The 27,813-nt window shown below is 39.1% G+C and overlaps 1 pseudogene; it reads left to right on the plus strand.

Annotated features, from left to right (window-relative positions):
- Positions 1-10,904: 10,904 nt before the first annotated feature.
- Positions 10,905-11,467, plus strand: LOC118636555 (annotated as a pseudogene).
- Positions 11,468-27,813: the final 16,346 nt, after the last annotated feature.

A 27,813-nucleotide genomic window follows, 5' to 3' on the forward strand; every position in this document is an offset into this window, starting at 1 on the left:
AATCAACAGGACATGGTGGTGGACTGTCTACGGAGCTTCAGGAAAAGGAGGATTTGTTCTCATTCTCTAGAGTCAGGGGTGAGAACACAAGAGAAAATCTTCAGAACCCAGGGCTTGATAGAGTTCTCAGACACACCAAAAGCACTTTCCTTAAAAAAAAAAATCAGAACCCAGAAATGGACCCAAGACAATATGCTCAATTAATATTTGACAAAGGTGGCAAGAGCATACAGTGGAGTAAGGACAACCTCTTTAATAAATGGTGTTGGGAAAATTGGACAGCTACATGCAAAAAAATGAAACTAGACCATCAACTTACACCATACACAAGAATAAACTCAAAATGGATAAAAGACGTAAATGTGACTCATGAAACCATAAAAATCCTAGAAGAAAATATAGGCAACAAAATTTCGGACATCATACACAGCAGAATTTTCACTGATACATCACCTAAGGCAACAGAAACAAAGGAGAAAATGAACACATGGGACTACATCAAACTAAAAAGCTTCTGCACAGTAAAAGATACAATCATCAAAATGGAAAGCCAACCCACTGTATGGGAGAGCATAATTGCCAATGATATATTAGATAAGGGGTTAATTTCCAATATATGTAGAGTACTCATACAACTCCACAAAAGGAAGACAAAGAACCTCATTCAAAAATGGGCAGAAGAACTAAATAGACACCTCTCCAAGCAGGACATACAAGTGGCTAAGAGACATATGAAGAAATGCTCAACATCACTAATCATCAGAGAGATTCAAATTAAAACAACAATGAGATATCACTTCACACCTGTCAGAATGGCCACCATCAACAAATCAAACAACAAGTGTTGGCGAGGGTGTGGAGAAAAGGGGACTCTAGTGCACTGCTGGTGGGAATGCAGACTGGTGCAGCCACTATGGAAAACAATATGGTGTTACCTCAAAAAATTAAAAATTGAATTGCCATTTGACCCAGTGATCCTGCTTCTAGAAATATACCCTAAGAAGCCTGAAACATCAATCAGAAAGAATATATGTGCCCCCATGTTCGCAGCAGCACTATTTACAATTACCAAGATCTGGAAACAGCACAAATGTCCATCTGCAGATGAATGTATAAAAAAGCTGTGGTACATATACACAATGGAGTACTACGCAGCTGTAAGAAAGAAAAATCTCTTATCCTTTGAGACGACATGGAGGGACCTGGAAAGTATTATCCTAAGTGAAATAAGTCAAGCAGAGAAAGACAAGTATCATATGATCTCACTTACTTGTGGAATATAATGAATATAACAGTCTGAGGAATGGGGTAGTCCCAGAGATGTGGAAGTGGGGTACAGACTGACATCCCCAGAACAGGCGGTGGTGGGGGAGAGATGAACCACAGAACTTATATGCATGTATGCATAAACAATGGACATGGACAACAAAGCTGGGGATAGGTTGGGGAGGGAGAGGGAGAGGAGAATCAGTAGGGGGAAAAGGAGAAACATCTGTAACAAAAATAAATTAATTAATTTAAAAATGAAAAAAATCAAACTTTGATACATTCAGACTGGGATGGATATCAAAAGCATTATGCTGAGTTAAAAAACAACCTCTAAAACTTATGTACTATATGATTCCATGTTTATAACACTATTGAATTGACAAAATTACAGAGATGAAGAACAGATTAGTAGTTCCCAGGGCTTGGGGTGGGGGTGGGGGATGAGTGGATGTGACTACATAGGGGTAGCTTGAGGGTAATTTTTTTCCCCTTTATTGATTCCAGAGAGAGAAATTTTGATTGCCTGCCTCCTGTAGGCCTCCTAAAGAGGATCGAACCCACAACCCACCATGTGCCCTGAATGGGAATTGAACCAGCAGCCTTTTGGTGCATAGAACCACACTCCACCAACTGAGCCTCACAGGCCTGGGCTTGAGGGTGATTTTTGTGATGATGGAATAGTTCTGTATCTTGATTATGGTGGTGGTTACACATGTGATAAAATGCCATAGAACTACATACACACATTGTACCAGTGCCGATTGTAACAGGTTTTAATATTGAACTATATTAAAAAGATTTTACCAATGGGAAAAACTGAATACACAGGAACTCTGTGTATGATATTAACAACTTCCTGTGAATCTATACTTATTTCAAAATGTTTTAAAATTTAAAAACAAAGAGACAATGCATGGTGCCTGGCATGTAGAACATGTTTGATGAAATTAAACTACTATTAAAACAAGATGTTGCCCCTGTTTTCAGGGATCTTTTAGCTCAGCCCTGTGGGCAGGGAACTAAAAGGTCCTGTGGTAGGGTGATATTCATGAGTCTTGGAGACTTAGGCTATGTTAAATAGAGAAAATATAAGGAAGATAGAGAGGGTAAGGGAACCTACAAATGCGTTCTTTTTTAGTAACAGTGTAAAATGGCAAATTAGAAGTTTGGGATTACAGAAAGATTCCCTTAAAGGTCTTTGAAACATAAACATGCATTTATGAACTTGTTTACAGATCATTAACTATTTTTTAAAATATGTTTTTATTGATTTTTTTAGAGAAAGGGGCAGGGAGAGAGAGATAGAAACATTAATGTGAGAAACATCAATTGGCTGCCTCCTGCATGCCCCCTACTGGGGATCAAGCCTGCAACCTGTGCATGTGCCCTGACCAGGAATTGAACTGGGACCTGTCAGTCCTTGGGAGGATGCTCAATCCACTAAGCCACAGTGGCTGGGCAAGACCAAGAAACTTTGTATAGCCATGTTAGGAACCCAGGTCTAGTCTGGCCCCAAAGGACCACTTTGAAAAATACTATAATAGGGAGGACCTCATCCAGTGGATGGGTCAGGGAAACTTTCCAGAGAAAGAGTCTAAAGGACTCTTATCCAGATAACACCTCATGCTCAGGAGCCAGCAAGAACTTGCTCACTCATGGCTGTTATGCTTCCTTTCTGTGGTGACAAGTTATAAAATGGAGATCAGATAAAGAGTCAGGTGATGATCAGGATCCCACGCTGGACATGCTTTGTTTCAAATCTCTTGCTTTATCATGTTGGGCATCCCCCGACCCTCACCCAGAAACCTAAGTCACCTAAAATATGAGTGGTATAATTTCAGGGAGCCTACCCTTTCCCTCATTTTTGAAGCCTGAACTTTCTTCTTTCCTGTAGCTTGGGGCCCTTTTTTTCCTGTGTGAGAAGGGACCAGCTAGGTCCTCTCAGCTGCCCAAATGCACCCCTCCCCCGGGAGAGACATGTTATGGTGTTCTCACAATGAATCCCAAGTGAATCTCAAATAGGAAAAACACTTTTGATGGATGTGGAAATGAAGAGAGGTGGGCAATTTGGAAGAGAGAAACACCACGCTGGGATGAGGGCAGGACTGAATGATGGTGGTGTGCTAGTAGGTACTTACTGTGGGTGAATCAGAGGGGAAAGTCAGTGTTTGCACAAGTAACCAAATAGCAGGCTTAAAGGCCTTATACAAAGAAAACCAACAAATGAAAACCTGGGCACTGAAGAAATGACTGGAAGTAAGAATACTAAATTAATAGTACAGTGTAGTTGATTCTGAGTTATAGAAATATGGATGTATAGAAAAATGTATGTATGTATATGTAATATGGTACAATAATATGATATGAATATAATATAATATAATATATAATATAATATAATATAATATAATATAATATAATATAATATAATATAATATAATATAATATAATATATTGACAAATAGAGAAGCATCCCTTGCTATCCAGGAGCTGGCCTGAACTATTAGTTAGATCTTGGTGTGACTAGCAGCTGACCCTGCACTCACAGCTGGGTCTTGGTGTTCTCCTGTTGAACATAAACAATTTCACAAACATCAACATCAGACAAGGTCTCTCTGTGACATTGTGGACCAAGGCAAAAACAAGACCACTCCTTAATTATGTCTGAACTCAAAACATGAACATTGTCCAAACCGCAGAAATGACCAAACATCGCCCTCTCCTGGCTAATATGAATAGTTGCTGCATCTTTATCAATTATAGCTTTGGCCTGGCTGTAATCTATCCTCTTTCTAGATAGGATTTCTTGAAATATCCAGTCATAGCACTGGCTCTGTTTCCTGATAGCATCTAATTCAGAGCCCAAATTCTGAGTACTTTCTACCCACTTCTTGAGATGGCCATGGCTCCTGATAGTTTGATTATTCCTTTCTTTCTAGCTGCTGGAGAGTATTGAGTGTGTGTGTGTGTGTGTGTGTGTGTGTAATAGAAATATATAAAGAGATATAAGGGTATCTCACACACGTCGTTTTATCCCCAAATGATTTGCTCTTAGTTTTAAACTCATCATTTAACATTAAAATGAAACCTTGGTTGGACCTGTGAAAAACAGTGCAATCTTATTAATGGAGAAAGCCATAGTTCACAACACATGAGGAGCCCAGCTGGCTATAAAAGAAACAAGAGTAAACTATGAAAATTAATTATCTGAATTAAAATGGCTGGAGCCAGCTTAACTAGTTTAGGAGAAGTATCATTTGCATGCTAATTATGTACTAATTGCCTCATCTATTCATTAACAGAGGTTGAAGGAAACTACTTAGTTACATCCTGTTAGGCAATAGTTGAAGTTACTGTTTTACTTGCAAATAACTTATTTTTAAACACTCTATGAATTGTAGCTCTTACTAGTTGGCCTTCAGCTGAACAACCCATCATATACTTTTGGGGTTCTTCAGTTGGTTCATGGGGCAAAGGCACAGGAGTCAATACAATCATTCAGGCCATTTTGGCAAACAAGTAATTTCATAACTGTTCACTATTGGGGCAGTTCTGAGCCCAATCTCTCACTCCTCTCTAATCCAGGATTTCTCCTCCTTGCATTATTGATATTTTGGGCCTGGATAATTGTTTGGGGATGGGAGGAGTTTGTCTTGTGCATCATAAGATGTTTAGTAGCATCTCTGCCTTCTACCTACTATATACCAGTGGTACAGTCCTTCCCCACACCCTCATATGACAATCACAATCGTTCTAAGCCCACTGTTTTGCTAAATGTCTTGCGCCTCCAGACTCTTTTGCCTCCCTTCCCCACTCAAAATCGATGGTGGGGTGTTGTCTGGAGGGTTGATGCTGAGCCTATTTTGGCCTCTACAAGCAGCATCTGGGCTCAGATAGCCCCATACCTCTCGTTAAGTAATACACAGAAACAAACACAGAGAGGCAGCCAAAATGAGGAGACAAAGAAACAGGTCCCAAAGGAAAGAAAAGAACAAAAACCCAAGAAAAGAACTAAGCGAAATGGAGATAAGCAACCTAACAGATGCTGAGTTCAAAATACTGCTTATAAGGATGCTCAATGAACTTAGTGAGAACCTCAGTGAACTTAGGGAGGGCCTCAAGAGCATAAAAAAGGACCAGTCAGAAATGATGGATGCACAGTCAGAAATAAAGGAGGCATTAAGTGAAATAAAGAATAATTTACACAGATTCAATAGTAGAGTACGTAAATCCAAGAAGCCAACCATTGATTTGGAATATAAGGAAGCAAAAAACGCCCAATCAGAACAGCAAAAAGAAAAAAGAATCCCAAAAAATGAGGATAGTGTAAGGAGCCTCTGGGACAACTTCAAGCGTGCCAACATTCGTATCTTGGGGGTGCCAGAAGGAAAAGATCAAGAACAAAAAATTGAAAACCTGTTTGAAACAATAATGGCAGAAAGCTTTCCTAACTTGGTGAAGGAAACAGACATACACGTCCAGGAAGCACAGAGAGTCCCAAACAAGATGAACCCCAAGAGGCCCACACCAAGACACATCATCATCAAAATGCAAAAGGTTCAAGACAAAGAGAGAATCTTAAAAGCAGCAAGAGAAAGGCAGCTAGTTACCTACAAGGGGGTTCCCATAAGGCTGTCAGCTGATTTCTCAAAGGAAACTTTGCAGGCCAGAAGGGGGTGCAAGAAATATTCAGAGTGATGAAAAGCAAGAACCTACAACCAAGATTACTCTATCCTGCAAAGCAGTCATTTAGAATCGATGGCCATATAAAAACTTTCCCAGACAAGAAAAAGTTAAAGGAGTTCATCACCACCAAATAGTTATTATATGAAATGATGAAGGTTCTTTTTGAAGAAAAAGATAAAATATATGAACAAACAGAATGGCAATGAATACATATCTATCGACAGTGGAATCTACAAACAAAATGAACAAACAGAACAGAAACATTCTCATAGATACAGAGAACATTTTGTTGGTTGCCAGATGGGAGAGGGGTTGGGGGAATGGGTGAAAAAGGTGACGGGATTATGAAGTACAAATTCATTGCTAGACTGACAAACCTCAAAGGGAAAGGGGATGGGGGGTGGGAAGAAGTAAACCAAAGAACTTATATGCATAACCAATGGACACAGACAATAGTGTGGGAAAAGGTGGGAGAGTGTTGGGAGTGGGGAGGAAGGGGTCAATGGGGGAAAAATGTGGAACAACTGTAATACATTCTACATTCAACAATAAAGATTTTAAAAAACAATAATAAAAAATAAAAAACATAAATGGGTGCTGGATTTTGTTGAATGTTTTTTCAGCATCTATTGATAAGATCATATGGTTTTTATCTTTCATTTTGTTTATATGGTGTATCACCTTTATTGATTTGCAGATTATGTACCAGCCTTGCATCCCTGGGATGAATCCCACTTGGTCATGGTGAATAATTTTTTTGATGTATTGCTGGATCCTATTTGATAGTATTTTGTTCAGGACTTTGGCATCTATTTTCATCAGGGGTATTGGCCTGTAGTTTTCTTTCTTTGTAGTGTCTTTATCTGCTCTTGGAATTAGGATTATGTTGGCCTCATAAAATGAGTTTGAAAGTCTTCCATCTTCTTGGATTTTTGAAATAGTTGGAGGAGAATGGGTGTTAGATTTTCTTTGAATGTTCGGTAAAATTCCCTCTTGCAGCCATCTGGGCATGGGCTTTTGTTTGCTGGGAGTTTCTTGATTACATCTTCAATTTTCTTAGTTGTTATTGGTCTATTCAAGTTTTCTATCTCTTCCTCAGTTTTTGGAGACTGTATGTTTCTAGAAATTTATCCATTTCACCTAGATTGTCCAATTTGTTGGCGTATAATTGTTCGCAGTGTTTTAATGATCCTTTGTATTTCTGTGGTGTCAGTTGTAGCTTCTCCTCTTTTGTTTCTGATTTTGTTGTTTTGGTCTTCTCTTTTTGTTTCTTAGTTAGTCTGGCTAAGGGTCCATAAATCTTGTTTATCTTTTCAAAGAACAAGCTTTTTGTTTCATTGATCTTTTGAATTGTTTTTTTTTTTTTTTGTATTTCGTTTTTATGTCGTTTATTTCTGCTCTGATCTTCACTATTTCTTTCCTTCTACTTGCTCTGAGGTTTTCTTTTTGTTTACTTTCTAGTTATTTGAGTTGTAGGATTAGAAAGTCAATTAGGAATTTTTCTTATTTCTTGAGGTAGGCCTGTAGTGCTATGAACTTCTTTCTCAGGACTGCTTTTGCTTCATCCCATAGATTTTGTGTTGTTGTGTGATCATTTTCATTGGTTTCCAGGAAGTTTTAATTTTTTTCCTTGATCTCCTTAGTAACCCATACTATTTAGCCTCCATGTGTTTGAATGTTTTTGTTGTAATTGATTTCTAGTTTCATGCCATTGTGATCTGAGAAGATGCTTGATATGATTTCAATCTTCTTGAACTTGTGCAGATTTACTTTGTGTCCTAACATGTGGTGTATCTTTGAGAATGTCCCTTGTGCACTTGAGAAGAACATATATTCTGCATCTTTGGGGTGAAATGTTCTGTAAATATCAATTAAGTCCAGCTCATCTAGTTGGTCATTTAAAGACTGTGTGTTCTTAATTTTTTGTCTAGAAGATCTATCCAGTGGTGTCAGTGGGGTGTTAAAGTCATCCGCTATGAATGTTTTTGTTATTGATCTCTCCTTTGAAGTCCTCCAGAAGATTTTAAACATATTTTGGTGCTCCTGTGTTTGGTGCATGTATGTTTACCAGGGTTATAGTCTCTTCTTGGATTGTTCCTTTTAATATTATGTAGTGAACTTCTTTGTCTCTTATTATGGCCCTTGTTTTGAAGTCTATCTTGTCATATATGAGTATTGCTACACCAGCTTTTTTTTTTTTTTTAAATTTCCATTTGCCTGGAAACTTTTTTCCAGCCCTTCATTTTCATTCTGTGTGAGTCTTTTGTTGTGAGGTGCGTGTGTTGTAGACAGCATATACATGGATCATGTTTTGTTATCTAATCAGTTACCCTATATCTTTCGATTGGGGCATTTAAGCCATTTACATATTTACATTGAAGGTTACTATTGATAGATACTTATTAGTTGCCATTTTTATTTTATGCCTGTGTTTCTCTCTCTCTCTCTCTCTCTCTCTCTCTCTCTCTCTCTCTCTCTTTCTTCTTCTTCTTCTTCTTCTTCTTCTTCTTCTTCTTCTTCTTCTTCTTCTTCTTCTTCTTCTTCTTCTTCTAACAGTCCTTTTAGCATTTCTTGCAGTGCTGGTTTGGTAGTGTTAAATTCCTATAGTTTGTTTTTTGTTTTTTTTTTTTTGTCTGTGAAACTCTTTATTCACCTTCAATTTTGAATGATATCCTTGCTGGATAGAGTAGTCTTAGATTCAGACCCTTGCCTTTCATTACTTTGTACACTTCATGCCACTCCCTTCTGGACTGCAGTATTTCTATTGAGAAATCAGCTGAAAATCTAATGAGAGCTCCCTTCTAGGTAACTTGCCGTCTCTCTCTTGCTTCCTTTAAGATTCTTTCTTTGTCTTTAATATTTGCCATTTTTATTATGATGTGTCTAGCTGTGGGTCTTTTGGGGTTCATCTTGCTTGGGACTCTCTGTGTTTCCTGGACTTGTGTGACTTTTTCCTTCACTGTTTAGTGAAGTTTTCTGTCATTATTTTTTCAAATAGATTCTGTATTCCTTTTTCTGATTCTTCTCCTTCTGATACCCTTATTATGTGAATGTTGTTATGCGTTGCATTATCCCATTTGCTACTCTATTTGGACATTTTTTTTCTACCTTGTCTTCTAACTCAGTGATTCGGTCTTCAGCTTCTTCTAATGTACTATTGAATCTTTCTAAGGTATATTTCATGCCAACTATGTCATTCTTTATTTCCTCTTGATTTTTATTCATAGCTTCTAACTCTTTTATTTAAGCTGATGTAGTTCCTGCTAAGCTCTCTATAATTCTTATTAAGTTGCTTGTAGTTCTTCCTGAATTGTTTGAGCACCTTTAAAATCATTGCTCTGAATTCTTTATATGACAAATTGCTTTCTTTCATTTCATGTAGTTCTTTTTCTGGTGATTCCTCCTTTTCTTTCAATTGGTGTTATTTCTTTGTCTCTCCATTTTAGCTGTCTGATAGTTCTAGACCTGGTGAGGAATTTTCAGATGTGTAGGCAGGTCAGTGTGTATCAAATAAGGCTGCTGTGCCTCCCAGACTCTTCTGGTGCATGGTGCCTCTTGCCTGCTGTGGGTCGTGGAGGGTTGATTACTGGTGGCTGGTATTGGTCTGTTCTGGTAGGTGCTGCTGCTGAATCACATGGGCCCCACTGAAGCCACACTCCCTGCTAGTGCCACAGGCAGCTATATGGCATAGGCCCCACTGAAGCTGCATTCTCCACCCGAGCAGAGGCAGCTGTATTGCACGGGCCCCACTGGAGCCCCAAGTCCTGCAGCTGGCAGCTGGGGAGTACTACTGCCTGGTGGGGCTCAGCTCCTGTTCAGCCTCTGCTGATGCTTTTGGGCATGGTCTTAGCTGCTGATCTTTGCTGCTGCTGCCTGGGGATGGGTGTTTGTTCCTGAGCCTCTGTTGCTGGGGGGGTGGGGGGGGTTTCTCGGCTCTGATGAAGCTGCTGCTGCTGTGAGGGATGGTATGAGAATCCCAGCCCTTAAGGCTTCCACAGTAGGCACCTTGACAGTGCAGCTACTGTGCACTGGTCTGTGTTGACACAGCAGGGTCCACCGGTCTGATGTTGCGAGATGCACTGGTACGCTCAGGTTGCTGGGCCCTATCTGTTCCTGCTGCGTCCTCCCAGAAAATACCAGGGATCTTCTGAAATGGAAGCTGTGCAGGGAGAAGTGCCCTGAACAGCCACTTACTGGAGTAGCCAGTTGCTCTCCATCATCCACAGCACAGGAACCTTCTGCTCTGCATTTCTGCACTGTTCAAGGTTGCTTGTCCACACTCACATCCACTCACACTCTTTCTCATATTCACTCACTCTCTCACACACTCACCCTCCCTCTGGTCCTGCCCACCCCCATCTTCCTCTTTCTTTTCTTTTTTGTCAGTTTTGCCAGAGTGCCAGAGGGCTGTCATTTTCATTGATCTTTTCAAAGAATCTGCTGTAGGCTTCATTACTTTTCTCTATTGTTTTTTCATTTTCAATTGGATTGATCTTCATTATTTCCTTGTTTCTGCTTGCTTTCAATTTATTTTGTTCTTCTTTTTGTAGTTTCTTGAGGTGGAAGTTTAGATCATTGATCTCAGATGTTTATTTTCTTCTTATGTAAGCATTTAATGTGTTTCCCTCTCAGCACAGCTTAATCGACATCCACAAATTTTAATATGTTGTACTTTCATTATTTTTCATTTCCAAGTATTTTTAAATTTGTCTTGACTCTTTATTATTGATCTATGGATTACTTATAAATCTATAGTTTAGGTTTCAAGTATTTGGAGATTTTTCCTCTTTATCTTTTTACTATTGATTTCTAGTTTGATTTCATTGTAGTCAGAGAACATATTCTGTGTGATATCAATTCTTTTAAATTTGTTGAAATTTGGGAAGTGCAGTTGCCCTGAGGCATCTCATGTCCTCTCACTTCCCAAGTCTAGCCTCACCTCTGGACCCATGGCCACCTACTCCTACCTCCCAGGGCCTGGGACCCACCCCAGCCCCAGTCTTGACCCAGTAATGGGTGCGGCGCTACAGGACCCAAGCTTCCTGTGGAACGTCTTCCAAAGAATTGATAAAGACTGGAGTAATGTGATATTCGACAATGAGCTTCAGCAAATATTGTCCAATGGCACCTGGATTCCATTTAATCCCATCACTGTCAGGTCAGTCATATCAATGTTTGACCATGAGAACAAGGCTGGCATGAACTTCAACGAGTTCACGGGAGTCTGGAAGTACGTCACTGACTGGCAGAATGTCTTCTGCACCTATGACAGGAAAAACTCAGGGATGATTGATAAGAAAAAGTTCAAGCAAACACTCTCAGGTTTTGGCTACTGGCTGTCTGAAAGTTTGACAGACTCGGACAGGGACAAATTGCCTTTGATGACTTCATCCAGGGCTTCATTTTCTTGCAGAAGTTGACAGATATGTTCAGATGTTATGACATGGATCACGATGGCTAGATTCAGGTGTCATATGAACAGTATCTCTCCATGGTCTTCAGTATTGTATAACACTGGCCTTGCACAAATAGCAATATGACTTATGGAAAAAAGACTGAAAATGACAAATCTCTTACCATTAATGAAATGTAGCACAGATGCAGTAGATGCTGTTCCTCATTTAGACTTTATATAATTAATATTCAGAGACCCAATTGTACATATGTAGATAAGCTGATTAACATTTTATCAGTCATAACAATAGTCATAGTGTTATTCAGATACAGGCATTTGATTTGGGACTGTTTAATTGTGCCATGAGGTAAGAGATAATAATGTTACAGGTATTCTGCATGTAAAACATTCATCATGTGCTTTTGTATATAGCTCCAATTCTATAGTGGAAATACTTTTATTAGCCAATAGAAATTTTAAAATAATATGGAACTTGCACAGAAAGATTTTCATGTGCCTTACTTTTAAATAGGGTTTATTGTACCATTTGCATATGAAATATAAGCAATAAAGCAGTGTACCCCTTGAAAAAATTATTTATTGAGATTTGTTTTATAACCCAGGATATGGACCACCTTGGTGAATGTTCTATGTACAGTGGGAAAAAAAGGGGAATTTTCCTGGAGTGGGTGGAGCGTCCTAGAAATGTCAGTTAGATCTAGCTGGATGATGATGTTGTTGAGTTCTATACCCTTGCTGATTTTGTCTCAGACATCTACATTTTGAACCAGGTTTGGGAAAAATAAAGCCTTCACTTGGGACTCACTGCTCTGGGGACTAAGTACAGGATAGTAAAAATCTAATTTATTTATTTTATTTTTTCTTTTTATTGAATTTGTTGGGGTGCCACTGGTTAACAAAATTATATGGGTTTCAGGTGCACAATTCCACAACACATCATCTGTATACTGTATTGTGTGTTCACCACCTCAAGTCAAGTCTCTGTCCATCATTATTTATCCCCCCATACCTTCTTCCATCTCTCCCCACTCCCCTCCCCCTGGCAATCACCACATTGTTGTCTGTGTCCATAAGTTTTTTTCTCTCTTTTTTTTTTATTCCCTCCACCACCACCCCAGTCCCCTAACCCCTTCCCACCCCCAACAGCTCTCAATCTATTAGTATGTCTCTATTTTGCTTGTTAATTCAAAGGGCAGCAGGAAAAAGGACTCCCTGACTCCAAGTCTCTCCCACACAGGTACAGAAAGGGAGGGTTTTCACTGACCTAAAACTCCATGTTCCTTGAGACCAAGCACTTGGAATTAAATACATTTAGCTGATGAAGTCTTTCCACCCACAGGATGTTAAGATTAAATGGTCTGCAAGATAGTTTTGACTGGGGAAAGGGAAAACAAGCAGCTGAAGTTTCTGTTACAATTATTCCTATTACAACTTTGCCCAAGGCCTTCCACCTGGCTCTGAAAGCCTGTGGGAGCCTGGTGTGAAGGCCCTCAGAATACTGGCAGCTCTGGGGCATGTGGAAATGAAGAAAACCTTGATGTTCCTCGACGCGCCTGGCCTGGCCTGGGACTTCAACCCAGGATGGCCCTGCCCAGCCCAAAGCCCACGCTCATCTGGGCACAGTTCTACAGGGTACAGGTTGCCCAGAAGATCAAAGCCAAAGGATCAAAGACAGCACTTTCCTTCCGTTCTTCCCTGGAGCAGCAGCAATAAGGGCCAGGAGTTCCTCCTAGCATGTTCTGTTTGTTCGCTCCATCCGCCAAAAGCACAACGCCCTCTCCTTCTGTCTGAGAATGGAACCCACAAGCCCCCAGCCCCACACTTCTAGCTACAGTTTTCCCTAGAAGCAGTGGGGTGGTGGTGAAAGTGTGATTTGGGAAGGGTACATAGAGAGCTCCCAGTTATTTTTTAAAGACTTATCTTTATTGTTAAATGTATTACAGATGTACCCCAATTTTTCCTCCATGGACCTCCTCCTCCCTGCTCCCACCTCTCTCCTACCCTCCCCACACTGTTGTCTGTGTCCATTTGTTGTGCATATATGCATAAAAATTCTTTAGTTTATCACTTCCCGTGACCCTTCTCCCCTTCCCTTTGAAATTTATCAGTCTAACAACCAATTTGTATTTCTTATTTATGTATTTATTTTTGTTACAGATATTTCTCCTTTTTCCCCCACTGACACCCACCTCCCAATCCTGCTCCCCACCCAATTTGTATTTCTTTTTTTTTTTATCCTCACCCGAGGACATTTTTCCATTTTTTGTTCAGGTAGAGTGGGAGGGAGAGAGAGGAACAGAGAGAGAGAGAAACATCGATGCGAAAGGAACACATCGAGTTGCTGCCACCCACACAACCGACCAGGGCCGGGGACAAACTGCAACCAAGGTACGCGCCCTTAGCGGGAACCGAACCCAGGTCTCTCAGGACCGCAGGCCGACGCTCCAACCGCTGAGCCAAACCGGCCAGGGCCCAATTTGTATTTCTTAATCCTTTCACCTTTTTCTCCCATCCCCTCAACCCCCTTCCTTCTGGTAACCAACAAAACGTTCTCTGTATCTATGAGTCCGTTTCTGTCCTGCTTGTTGATTTTGTTTGCAAATTCAGTTGTTGATAGATATGTATTTAATTCCATTTTATTGTTCATATTTTTTATTTTCTTCTACAAGAAGACCCTTAAACATTTCATATAATACTGGTTTGCTGGTGATGAACTCCTTTAGATTTTTCTTATCTGGAAAACTCTTTATATGTCCATAGATTCTAAATGATAGCTTTGCAGGATAGAGTAATCTTGGTTGTAGGTCCTTGCTTTTCATCACTTTGAATATCTCTTGCCACTCCCTTCTGGCCTGCAAAATTTCTTTTGAGAAATCAGCTGACAGTCTTATGGGAGCTCCCTTGTAGGTAACTAACTGCTTTTCTCTTGCTGCTTTTAAGATTATCTCTTTGCCTGGCCAATGTGGATCAATGGATTAAGAGTCATCCCATGGATTTGGAGGTCCCAGTTTGATTCCTGGTCACAGCACATGCCCAGGTTGCTGACTCGATCCCCAGTAGGGGCCATGCAGGAGGCAGGCAATCGATGTTTCTCATATTGATGTTTCTATCTCTCTCCCTAAAAATGCACTAAAAAACATATTTTTAAAAAATGATTCTCTCTTTGTCTTTAACCTTTTGCATTTTGATGATGATGTGTCTTAGTGTGGGCCTCTTTGGGTTTATCTTTGTGCTTTCTGGACTTGTATGTCTATTTCCTTCACCAAGTTAGGAAAGTTTTCTGTCATTATTGTTTCAAATAGGTTTTCAATTTCTTTCTCTCTTCTCCTTCTGGCACCCCTATAATACAAATATTGGTATGTCCAGAGGCTCCTTACGCCATCCTCATTTTTTTTTTAATTCTTTTTTCTTTTTGCTGTTCTGATGGGGTGGTTTTGTTTTCTTATATTCCAAGTTGATGGTTTGCTTCTTGGCTTCACCTACTCTACTATGGAGTCTCTGTAAATTATTTTTTTATTTTAGTTAGTGCATCCTTTATTTCTGACTGGTTCTTTTTTATGCTCTTGAGGTCCTCACTAAGTTCCTTGAGCATCCTTATAACCAGTGTCCTGAACTCTGCATCTATTAGATTGTTTATCTCCATTTTGTTCAGTTTTTTTCCTGGAGTTTTGCTCTGTTCTTTCATTTGGGACATGTTTCTTTGTATCCTCAGTTTAGCTACCTCCCTGTGTTTGTTTCTATATATTAGGTAGAGTTGCTATGTCTCTTAGGCATCCTAGGGTAGCCTATTATAGTAGGTATAGTGTAGGGACCAGTGGCACAGCCTCTCTGATCACCCCAGCTGAGACCTTGAGGTGCACCCTTCATGTGGACTATACACCCTTCTATTGTAACTGAGTCTTGATTACTGTTGACACATCAATAGGAGAGATATACTCAGGCTGTTCAGCTGCAAGGACTGGCTGTGTACACTGACCACTGATCACTGTCCTCTGTCTGCCTTGAAGGACCAGTTTTGCAAGGGTCCACTATACAGAGCAACACTTAGTTCAGCAGTGCTCTGGTACCCATTGAGTCCACTTGAAAACTCTACGTTTTATCCAGCTCTCCCATTTGTCATTTCCCTTTCTTCTTCCCAAAGTATGATTGGAGCACAGGTATGGGTACCCAAGAGGCCCAGGTACAGGAAGGGGAGGGGAAGACCAGAAGAGAAAGAAGTCAAAGGCAGTGGTTCTTAACCATTAGTGGGTCCCAGAGTCTTTTGAGAATCTGATGAAATAGTTTTGGATTTTCACCTCAGAAAATAAATGATATTGGGAGGGACCCACAATTATGCCTTCAGTTTTGGGGTGTTTGCAATTCTCTGAGAAGTTGTCCTTGGGCTGCACTCTAAGAACTTCTGAATTAAGGGCAGTAGTAACCTCTATGCCCCTCTTCCCTTTCAGATGGCAGAAAGCCTTCTTTCTTTCTGACCCCCAATGCATCTCCTCCATCTTCTTGAGTGGCCAAGATAATGTTTTATTGTTATATCCAATGACAAAATAAAATAATATAGGATCAAATAATTTTTGACAAGGATACCAAAAATGATTCAATGGGGGAAAAACAGTCTTTTAACAAATCTGCTGGGAAAACTGGATATCCACAAGCAAATGAATAAATTTGGACCCTTACTTAACACCATATAAAAATTTTTAACTTAAAACGGATCAAGCACCTAAATATAAGACCTGAAAAATAAAACTCTTAGAAGAAAACATAGGACAAAACTTTATAACCTTGGATTTGGCAATGATTTCTTGGATGTGACACCAAAGGCACAGATAGGAAAAGAAAAAATAGGCATATTAGGTTCAATGAAAATGAAAATTTTTGTGCATTAAGACACTATTAACAAAGAAAAAGGCAAGCCATAGACTGGAAGAAAATAATTGCAAACTATGTATCTGATAAGGTATTAATTTCCAGAATATATAGAGAACTTTTAAAACTAAACAACAAACCCAATTCAAAAATAGGCAAAGGACTTGAATAACCATTTCTTCAAAGAAGATATACAAATGGCCAACAAGCACATGAAAAGATGCTTAAAATCACTAATCATTAGGGAAATGTAAATCAAAGCCACAATGAGATACCATTTCATACCCATTAGGTTAGATACCATAAAACAAACAAACAAACAAACAAACAAAGAAAATAACAAGGTTTGTTAAGGATGTGGAAAAATTGGAAACTTTGTGCACTGTTGGTGAAATGTAAAAAGGTACAGTCACTGTGGAAAAAATTATAGTGGTTCTTCAAAAAATTAAAAATAGAACAACTCTATGACCCAGCAATTCCACTTCTGGGTATATACCCAAAAGCATGGAAAACAAGGTCTTGAAGAGATATTTGTACACCCATGTTTATAGCAGCATTATTCACAATAGCTAAAACATTGAAGCAACCAGAGTATCCACTAATGGATAAGTGGATAAGAAAAATCTGGTATATACATACAACAAAATATTATTCAAACTTAAAAAGAAAGGAAATTCTACAATATGTTACAACATAGATGAACCTTAAAAGCTTTATGCTCAGTAAAATGAGCCAGTCATAAAATGACAAATACTATACGATTTCTCTTATATGAGATACTTAGAGTAGTCAAAATCATAAAGACAACCTGACTGGTGTGGCTGAGTGTCATCCCATGGACTGGGAGGTCCTGGTTCGATTCCCAGTCAGGGCACATGCCCTGGTTGCAAGCTCCATCCACAGTAGGGAGCATGCAGGAGTATGTTTCTCTCCCACATCATTGTTTCTATATTTCTCTCTTTTCCTCTCTCTCAAAAAAAAATCAATAAAAACATATTTTAAATTATTTTTAAAAATCATAACTACAGAAAGTAGAATGGTGGTTGCCAGAGGCTAATGGGAGGGGACAATAGGGAGTTACTGTTTAACGGGTAGAGAGTTTTACTTTTATAAAATAAAAAGATATGGGAATAAATGATGGGGATGGTTGCACATCAACATGAATATATTTAGTACCACTGAACTATGCACTTAAATGATTAAAATAGTAAATTTTATGTTAAGTGTATTTTACCACAATTGTTTTTTAAAAATGACAATAGGCAAACAGTAAAGTTATAGCATTACGCTAGCTATTCACCTAACACTTGATCACTGAAGAATGATTCTCCCTCTTAGTTTTATGTCCTTCAGCCCACATTTGATCTCATTGATTTGTACTTCCAGTCCCTTGCCATTTAGGCTATTTCCAGGATGCAAAATCCATTGATTTTCCAGATATCACTATGTCTAAAAACAGATCATGATGACTAGATGACATTCTATGACTTCAGATTTGCGCAAAATAAGATATAAGGAGTTAGTCACAAGGGTGAAAGGATGTTGCAAACTTGAACCTGGTTGCAGCACAAAGGAAACTTAGAACTTACATGTTTATTGGGCTTGGGGTGTGAGAAGAGAAAAAGAGGGTTTGGTGGGGACTTTGAATCCCTGTTGAAGTAACTTCTGTTTATCCCACAGGGGTAATACAGTGGGCTCCAAAATGAATCTTCAATTATTTTATGATGTCACTTACTTTATAGTCTTTAACTGATAAATCTCAGGCTTTCTTAACCAAGATCATCTTTTGATTGCTTTATCAAACAAAAGGAACAAAAAATTTGACTTGGCTCTCCTGCTTTGTCTCACCTGTCAGCACACTGAGCATTTTCTCAGAAACATTCCAAGGACTGAGGCTAAGTGAGACTGAGGGCCTGATCTGCAATTATCTCTTCTCTCTGCCATGTCCAGATCATTCAGTAACTATTGTCCCAAACATGAGGCTCCTGTTCAGGCCTAGACAAATACAAGTAGTTGTATCCAAGTAGCTCTAGCTCCTGATGGTAGGGGGTATCTCTAAAGGTGACAGAAGAATCCACCTTTCTGCAGATTCACTAGTGAATACATCAGATTCCTGCTCATGTATGTGTATTTCCACCACACACTGACTTCTGTGCTCTATTGGCCCTGAGGGATAAGCAAAGACTGTGGTCAAGTTGGGGGATATACTTGAATGCTGTGATGCCCTGGAATGTATGAGACACATAACTTTTACCTTAGGGCATTGGCCTCATACCCTGAAGCCAGATAAGGCACAATGGGCTTGTAACCTTTCTGAGGCCCAGTTTCTTCTGCTGTAATATAAGGATAATCATTTGCTACCATGGGCTTGTTTTGAGAACTAGATGAGATGATGAAGATGTATCACCTGGCATACAATGGGTGCTCAAAAGTGGGTTGATTGTACTTTTTTGTAGGAAGAACTACATGAAACTTAGGCCTGCAAGAACTGTGTGTGTGTGTGTGTGTGTGTGTGTGTGTGTGTGTGTGTATGTGTGTGTGTGTGTGTGTGTGTGTGTGTGTGTTAGTAGGAGTACTGACAGTTAGGTTCAGGAGCTCTAAGGAGTGTGAGCAGAGACAGGGCAGAAGAACAAATGGGGGCATTACCTATATGAGGAAGCTGATGCTGAATCTATGAAGTTGAGCTTCCCCATTGACCACTAAGGTAGGAAAGGAGCTGATCTTTGACAGTTCATGAGCCTGATCATGACATGGTAAAATTAATGTTTGACAGGATTCATATAAGAGCAGTTTAGAGACTGAACTAGAGGCAGAGAAGCCAGTAACAATTGTCATCGAGGTGAGAGATTCAGACACCTGGTGCCTTGGTGGGGATAGAGGAAAGTGATGAATTAAAGGTAACCAAAGAATTGCCAGCCAGAACAAGTGGAGTTAAGATACTGCCTTTAAGAAACCAGGGAAGGGGGCTCTGTTTGGAGGAGGAAATAAAGTGGTACGTGACAGCTGTGTCCTTGGGACAGCAAGACATCTAAGTAAAGTAAAACCCTCCATTGGAGTAGGTAGCTTCAGACTGATTCCTGTAAATGGAAGGAATGCAACTAAAAAGATTGCATAACCTTAGGGAATACGGAGACAGAGCATAGCACACTAGGCCAAATCTCCAGTTTTCTCATCTTCCAATATTTTATTTATTTATTTATTATTTATTTATTTATTTTTGTTACAGATGTTTCTCCTTTTTTTCCCCATTGACACCTTCCTCCCCATCCCCCTCACCCCATCCCCAGCTTTGTTGTCCATGTCCATCGATTATGCATACATGAATATGCATATAAGTTCTATGGTTTATTTCTTCCCTCTCCCACCTCTTTGGAGGGTAGTCAGTCTGTACCCTACTTCCACGTCTCTGAGTCTACCTTGTTCTTCAGACTGTTATGTTCATTATATGAGATTGTTTTTTTAGTTTCTCTTTCTGTGACATCATCATTGGGGTACAAGAATGCCACTGATTTCTTGATACTAATTTTGTATCCTGCTATTTTGCCAAATTCATTTATTAAGTCTACCCTGTTCTTCAGACTGTTATGTTCATTATATTCCACAAATAAGTGAGATAACATGATATTTGTCTTTCTCTGCTTGGCTTATTTCACTTAGGATAATACTCTCCAGGTCCCTCCATGTCATCTCAAAGGATAAGAGACCTTTCTTTCTTACAGCTGCGTAGTACTCCATTGTGTATATATACCACCACTTTTTTATCCATTCATGAACACTTGGGTTGTTTCCAGATCTTAGCTATTGTAAATAGTGATGCTATGAACATAAGGGTACATATATTTTTTCTGATTGGCATTTCAAGCTTCTTAGGGTATATTCTAAGAAGTGAGATCACTGAGTCAAATGGCAGTTCAATTTTTAGTTTTTTGAGATAACACCTTGGTGTTTTCCATAGTGGCTGCACCAGTCTGCATTCCCACCAGCAGTGTACTAGAGTCCCCTTTTCTCCACACCCTCGCCAACACTTGTTTGAAGATTTGTTGATGGCAGCCATTCTGACAGGTGTGAGGTGATACCTCATTGTTGTTTTAATTTGCATCTCTCTGATGATTAGTGATGTTGAGCATTTCTTCATATGTCTCTTGGCCATTTGTATTTCCTGTTTGGAGAGGTGTCTATTTAGTTCTTCTGCCCATTTTTTAATTGGGTTCTTTGTCTTCCTTTCATTGAGTTCTATGAGTACTCTGTATATTTTGGAAATTAACCCCTTATTTCATGTATCATTGGCAATGATGTTCTCCCATACAGTGGATTGCCTTTCCATTTTGATGGTTGTTTCTTTTGCTGTGCAGAAGCTTTTTAGTTTGATGCAGTCCCATGTGTTCATTTTCTCCTTTGTTGCTGTTGCCTTAGGTGATGTTTGAGTAGAAATTCTGCTGCGTATGATGTCTGAAATTTTGTTTCCTACATTTTCTTCTAGGATTTTTATGGATTCACCAGTCACATTTAAGACTTTTATTCATTTTGAGTTTATTCTTGTGTATCGTGTAAGTTGATGGTCTAGTTTCATTTTTTTGCATGTAGCTGTCCAATTTTCCCAACACCATTTATTAAAGAGGCTATCTTTACTCCATTATGTGCTCTTGCCTCCTTTGTCAAATATTAATTGAGCATGATGTCTTGGGTCCATTTCTGGGTTCTCTGTTCTGTTCCATTAGTCTATACGCCTGTTCTTGTGCCAGTACCAGGCTGTTCTGATTATAGTAGCTTTGTAGTATAACCTGATATCTGGTATTGTGATCCCACCTACTCTGTCCTTCTTTTTCAAGATTGCTGTGGCTATTCGGGGTCTTTTTTGGTTCCATATGAACTTTTGAAGTATATGTCCTAGTTCTGTGAAATATGTTGTTGGTATTTTGATGGGGATTGCATTGAATCTGTAGATTGCTTTGGGTAGTATGGACATTTTAATTATGTTAATTCTTTCAATCCATGAACAAAGTATGTGCTTCCACTTTTTTATATCTTCCTCTGTTTCCTTTTTTAATGTGCTGTAGTTTCCTGCAAATAGGTCCTTTATTTTGTTGGTTAAGTTTGTTCCTAGGTATCTTAATTTTTTTGCCACTGTGGTAAATAGGATTGTTTTTTTTAGTTTCTCTTTCTGTGACACCATCATTGGCGTATAAGAATGCCGTTGATTTCTTGATGCTAATTTTGTATCCTGCTATTTTGCCAAATTCATTTATTAAGTCTAGTAGTTTTTTTATGGAGTCTTTAGGGTTTTCTATGTATAATATCATGTGCTCTGTGAATAATGACAGTTTCACTTCCTCCTTTCCAATTTGAATCCCTTTTATTTTTTCTTCACATCTGAGTTTTGTGGCTAAGACTTCCACAACTATATTAAATAAGAGTGGTGAAAGTGGGCATCCCTGTCTTGTTCCTGTTCTTAATGGAAATGCTTTCAGTTTTTGCCCATTGAGTATGATGTTGAATGTAGGTCTTTCATATATGGCCTTTATTATGTTGAGATATGATCCCTCTATTCTCACATTGCTGAGCGTTTTTATCAGAAATGGGTGCTGGATTTTGTTGAATGCTTTTTCAGCATCTATTGATATGATCATGTGGTTTTTATCCTTCATTTTGTTTATGTGGTGTATCACATTTATTGATTTTCAAATATTGTACCAGCCTTGCATTCCTGAAATGAATCCCACTTGGTCATGGTGAATAATTTTTTTGATGTATTGCTGGATCCTATTTGCTGGTATTTTGTTCAGCATTTTGGCATCTATGTGCATCAGGGATATTGGCCTGTAGTTTTCTTTCTTTGTAGTGTCTTTATCTGGTGTTGGAATTCGAATTATGCTGGCCTCATAAAACTAGTTTGGAAGCTTTCCTTCATGAATTTTTTGAAATAGTTTGAGAATAGGTGTTAGTTTTTTTTTGTTTGTTTGTTTTTTTTTTGAGTGTCCAGTAAAACTCCCCCGTGAAGCCATGTGGGCCTGGGCTTTTGTTTGCTGGGAGAGTCCTGATTACATCTTCAATTTCCTTAGTTGTTATTGGTCTGTTCAAGTTTTCTATCTCTTCCCAGTCCAGTTTTGAGAGACTATGTGTTTCTAGAAATTTGTCCATTTTGTTGAGATTGTCCAATTTGTTACCATATAATTGTTCATAGTATTTGTTAACGACCCTTTGTATTTCTGTGGAGTCAGTTGTTACTTCTCCTCTTTCATTTCTGATTTTGTGTATTTGAGATCCCTCTCTTTGTTTCTTAGTGAATCTAGCTAAGGGTCCATCAATCTTGTTTATGTTTTCAAAAAGCCAGCTCTTTGTTTCATTGATCCTTTGAATTGTGTTTTTGGTCTCTGTCATATATTTCTGCTCTGATCTTTACTATTTCTTTCCTTCTACTTGCTCAGGGGTTTTCTTCTTGTTTGCTTTCTAGTTCTTTAAGTTGTGAGGTTAGATAGTTTATTAGAAATTTTTCTTATTTCTTGAGGTAGACCTATCGTGCTATGAACTTCCCTCTCAGAACTACTTTTGCTGCATCCCACAGATTTTGTGTTGTTGTGTATTCGTTTGCATTGGTTTCCAGGAAGTTTTTAATTTCTTCCTTGATCTCCTCGGTAACCCATTCATTGTTTAATAACATGCTATTTAGCTCCCATGTGTTCAAATATTTTTGCACGTTCTTGTTGCAATTGAGTTCTAGTTTTATGCCATGTGATCTGAGAAGGTGCTTGATATGATTTCAATGTTCTTGAACTTGTAGAGACTTAGTTTGTGTCCTAACATGTGATCTATCTTTGAGAATGTCCCATGTGTACTTGAGAAGAATGTGAATTCTGTAGTTTTGGGGTGTAATTCTCTGTAGGTATCTATTAAATCCATTTGGTCTAGTGCTTCATTTAGAGTCTCTGTTTCCTTGCTAATTATTTATCTAGAGGATCTATCCAGTGATGTCAACAGGGTGTTGAAGTCCTCTGCTATTATTGTATTGCTGTCTATTTCTCCTTTGAAGTCCTCCAGAAGATTTTTAATATATGTTGGTGCTCCTATATTGGTTGCATATATGTTTACCAAGGTTATATCTTTCTGTTAGATAGATCCTTTCAATATTATGTAGTGGCCTTCTTTGTCTCTAGTTATGGCCTTCATTTTGAAATCTACTTTATCAGATATGAGTATTGCTATCCCAGCTTTTTTTTCCTTTCCATTTGATTGGAAAATTTTTTCCATCCCTTCACTTTCATCCTATGTGGGCCTTTTGTTTTGAGGTGGGTCTCTTGTAAACAACATATATATGTCATGCTTTCTTATCCAGTCAGCTATGATGTGTCTTTTTATCGGAGCATTCAATCCAGTTACATTTAAGGTGATTATTGATATGTACTTATTTATTGCCATTTTTGTTTAGTGTTATTATATTTTTTCTTATTTCGTCTACTAATTACTCATCATTGAATATTTTCAACAGAAGAAATCTGCCTAAAAGAATAGAGGCAGAAGCAGACTGTGGTTTTTAATGTTGACTTGAGATTAGAGACTGTCTGATTGTCATGGTGACAAGGACAAGGAACATGATGTTTTTGCCATCAAGTATATCTTAGGGTTGTGTTCCTTTGTATTGCCTGGTAACAAATGTTCTGAGTATCTCTGTTTGCCCAATAGTCTGAACCAGGTGAAGGATAGACTTGGGGCTGTACCAGACAGGCTATGGAAGTAAATTTGGGAGGCCTTAGCTATACCATACTGCCTGGTAGCACTGGCCCTGGGCTCAGCACCATTATTTCACTGCTCCCTCCCCCCCCCCATCTCTCTGGATTGGGGGAGAGAGACAGTCCCTTCATGATACACACTTTTCAGGTCCTCATTACTCTGGATGCATTCTTAGCTCCCCTGTCATAATGGTCTGAATGGCATCTTCTCTTATGCCTGTTGCCTAGAAGATGATGCAGACAAAAAGTGCTCAGAACTAATATTGGAACATGCCATAGAGATCAGAGAGGCTACATGTTGTCTGATTTCATTTGTCTGAAGTATCCAGAATAGAAAAATCCAGAGAAACAAAAGTAGATTAGTAGTTGCCAGGGGCAGGGAGAGGAGGAAACAGAGAGTGATCACTAATGGGTACAGGCTTTCCTTTTCGAGTAAAGAAATGTTACAGAATTAGATAGTTGTGATGGTTGAACAACTCTATGAATATCCTAAAAAACCACTGAATTGTATACTTTAAAGGAATAAGCCTTATATGTGATTTATAGGTCAATTAAGCTGTTGTTTTTAAAACAATCACATAGATTTCTGCATTCATGTCGCATATGGAGCCCATAAATAGGCATACACTGATGGGTGGTTGTATTTTCACTATCAAATTGCTCTTAAGAGTTGGTATTACTACATTAATCTTTAGCAATTGCTTTTATGTTTTGTAAATTCTTCTTTGTTAAAACTAAGAAAGCTTAAAAGTGCAGTAAAGATGGGTAGGTAGACGGCTGTTTACTCTGATGATGAAGGTTTTAAAAAGGTTTAAAATAAACCTACCAAAACAAAACCAAAAGCCCAACAAACTCATGAAAGTGATTAATGCATATATTTGAGATAACCTCAGGTTTCATTGACCTTGACAGTACAGCAGAGGAATCTTGACATAAGGATAAACTGTGCTCACCCCATTTCCCTGGGATTTTAGGCATGAACATGTTTTCCCTCAACATCTGGCCAACATTTGAGTCACTTCCCCATTTTGAATATGCTATCAAGGTTGTTTTCAATGCACGGTTCAGCACACATCCTCATCCATACTGCAGTGGAAATTTCCCCTCAGAGCTACATAAAATTCAGTTCAACAAATGTTTATTTTGACACTGCCACCAACACTGGGGTCTGCCCCAAGAAACTAGAGAACCAATGTAAGGCTGTATTTGCAAAGTCCCAGGCCCTAGGCATGGCTCTGTCACTAACTCAATGCATAAACTTGTTTAAATCATGCCCCATACCCCCCCCCACCTTCTGGTACATGTCCTTTGTAAAAGGAGGGAGAGGAGTGTGACTAATTGTTATCTAAGGGTCTTTCCAACTTGGCCATCTTATGGTTTATAGAACCAGAGCTAATGAGATGTATCAACTGAGAAGAGTAGCTAGGAGGGGTTAATGCTAAGACCAGGATTGAGAATCGGTGGGTTACTTCCTGAAGGCCAAGAAAAGAGGGGCAGTAAACAAGATGATGTGGTAGGTTCAGTTTCAAGTTTATACAGGTTGATTTCCATGGAGAAAGAAGCTGGTGCTTTGGAGGGTATTTATGTTTGCCCTGGATTAAGAAAAAAGCTGAGAAAAATGGGGCTTGTTTTGGTGACTGTTTAGGAACTTTTCTTAAGTTCATAATGGTTAAAATAACGCCAGGGACGTTGGCCTGAGAAGTTGTCTGTGTTTCGAAGTGTTAGGAACAGGAAAACTTCTTTGCCCCACCTCCCTATCAAATGCTTCCTTTCCCAGCGTACTATTATAAAACCAAAACTAAACCAAACAAAAAGTCCACACACAATCAACAAATTTCAGGAATCATATTAACATTAATGGGGCAGGGGCTTACTGCCAGGCTCTGTGTTGAGAACTTTATTGCCATCACATATCTCATTTAATCCTCCCAACAACTCTCTGAGGTAGGAACTATTACTGGGCCTGTCCTGAAGATGAGGAAATTGAGACACCTAGTCAGTACTCAGAACTCTTCTAGAAACTCTGGAGGATATCAGAAAGAAGAGGAATTAGACAGGACATTCCCTAAAATCTGGAATGGTTCTGTTAATGAAAATTGTGTCAATCATCTAGGATAGAGTCACTGAAAGGATTCACAAGAGCTGAAGGAGACAATAGATTAGTTGCTAGCGGTAAATTTTCATTTCCTGGCTTGTGGACAAATTTTCCATTTTTATACTGGTCCAGAACAAAGAGAACCATGACTTATCTCTTGCAATTTATTCAGGAGATTGAATGCACCCTTAACACTTTTATCATGCTTCCTGCAATTACCATCTTTCACTCTCTGTAAAGCAGAGGGGTGGCATGTGACCTCCTGTCTCCATGCCACTTCAGTACCAGGCTTTGCCTTCAGAATGAAGAAACGGATACGTTCCCAGGGAGAAGAGGATATGTATTTCCAAAAATGGAAGGAAGAAAAATTAGCACAGCCTCCTTCCCCCCTTCTCCTGCCCTGGCTCTGGTCCCAGGCAGGGTCAAGAGTAGCCCACCCACTCTTCAAACGCATTGTGTTCTTTCCATCTCTGTGCCTTTGGACAGGCTGTTCTCAAGGCCTCTCAGTCTCTTCCTCTTCTCCACAGACAAATTCCAAACTCAGTCAAGATACAGCTCAAATACTATGCCTGCATCTTATAAACCCCATTGCCCTTGCACCCAACTCCCCTACCACTAGCAGATTGGATTTCGTTCCCTTTCTCCTGGGAACCAAGGAGAGAATTAGAGTAAAGCATGGTATGGTCTGTGCATGCATAGCAGACTCTCCAGCTAGATTCATCTCTTCAACTATGTACACTCTCCAAATACACACACACACACACACACACACACACACACACACACACCACATCTTGCACGCATCTTAAAGACAGTAGAATATTGTGGTTAAATAAGTGAACTCAGGATCCATATAGCTTGAGTTTGAGACCCAGCTTTGTCACTAACTAAATGAATGACCTTGGGAAAATAACTAAATTATTCTATAACTCAGTCATGTCATCTATACAATGGGAACAATAATAGTACTTCTCTCACAGAGTCACTTTAAAGATTAAATTGAGGATATATATAAAGTGCACAGCACAGTGCCTGGCATATAGTAATTGCTCAATCACTAGTATTTAGTATTATTATTACACAGGGTTTCACACATAAAGAATGTAAAATACATATTTGAGTCAGTATTTACATGGTTCACACAGCCCTGACTGATTTGGCTCAGTGGTTGAAACATTGGCTTGTGGACCAAAGGGTCTCCAGTTCGATTCCCAGTCAAGGGCACATACCTTGGTTGCAGGTTCAATCTCGGCCCTGGTTGGGGTCCTGTAGGAGGCAATCAATCGAAGTGTCTCCCTCATATCTCTCTCTCTTTCTCCCCCGCCCCCTCGGTCCCTTCCACTCTATCAAAAGAAAATGGTTCTTGCTAATTTGCCAAATGCATTTATTAAGTCTAGTAGATTTTTGATGGAGTCTTTAGGATTTTCTATGTACAATATCATGTCATCTGCAAATAATGACAGTTTCACTTCCTCCTTTCCAATTTGGATCCCTTTTATTTTTCCTTCTTGACTGATTGCTGTGGCTAAGACTTCCAGTACAATGTTAAATAAGAGTGGCGAAAGTGGACATCCCTGTCTTGTTCTTGTTCTTAATGGAAATGCTTTTAGTTTCTGCCCATTGAGTATGATGTTGGCTGCAGGTCTTTCATATATGGCCTTTATTATGTTGAGATATGATCCCTCTATTCCCACATTGCTGAGCGTTTTTATCAGAAATGGGTGCTGGATTTTGTCGAAGGCTTTTTCAGCATCTATTGA

Source organism: Molossus molossus, unplaced genomic scaffold, assembly GCF_014108415.1.
Source record: "Molossus molossus isolate mMolMol1 unplaced genomic scaffold, mMolMol1.p scaffold_m16_p_2, whole genome shotgun sequence".
Lineage (NCBI taxonomy): Eukaryota > Metazoa > Chordata > Mammalia > Chiroptera > Molossidae > Molossus > Molossus molossus.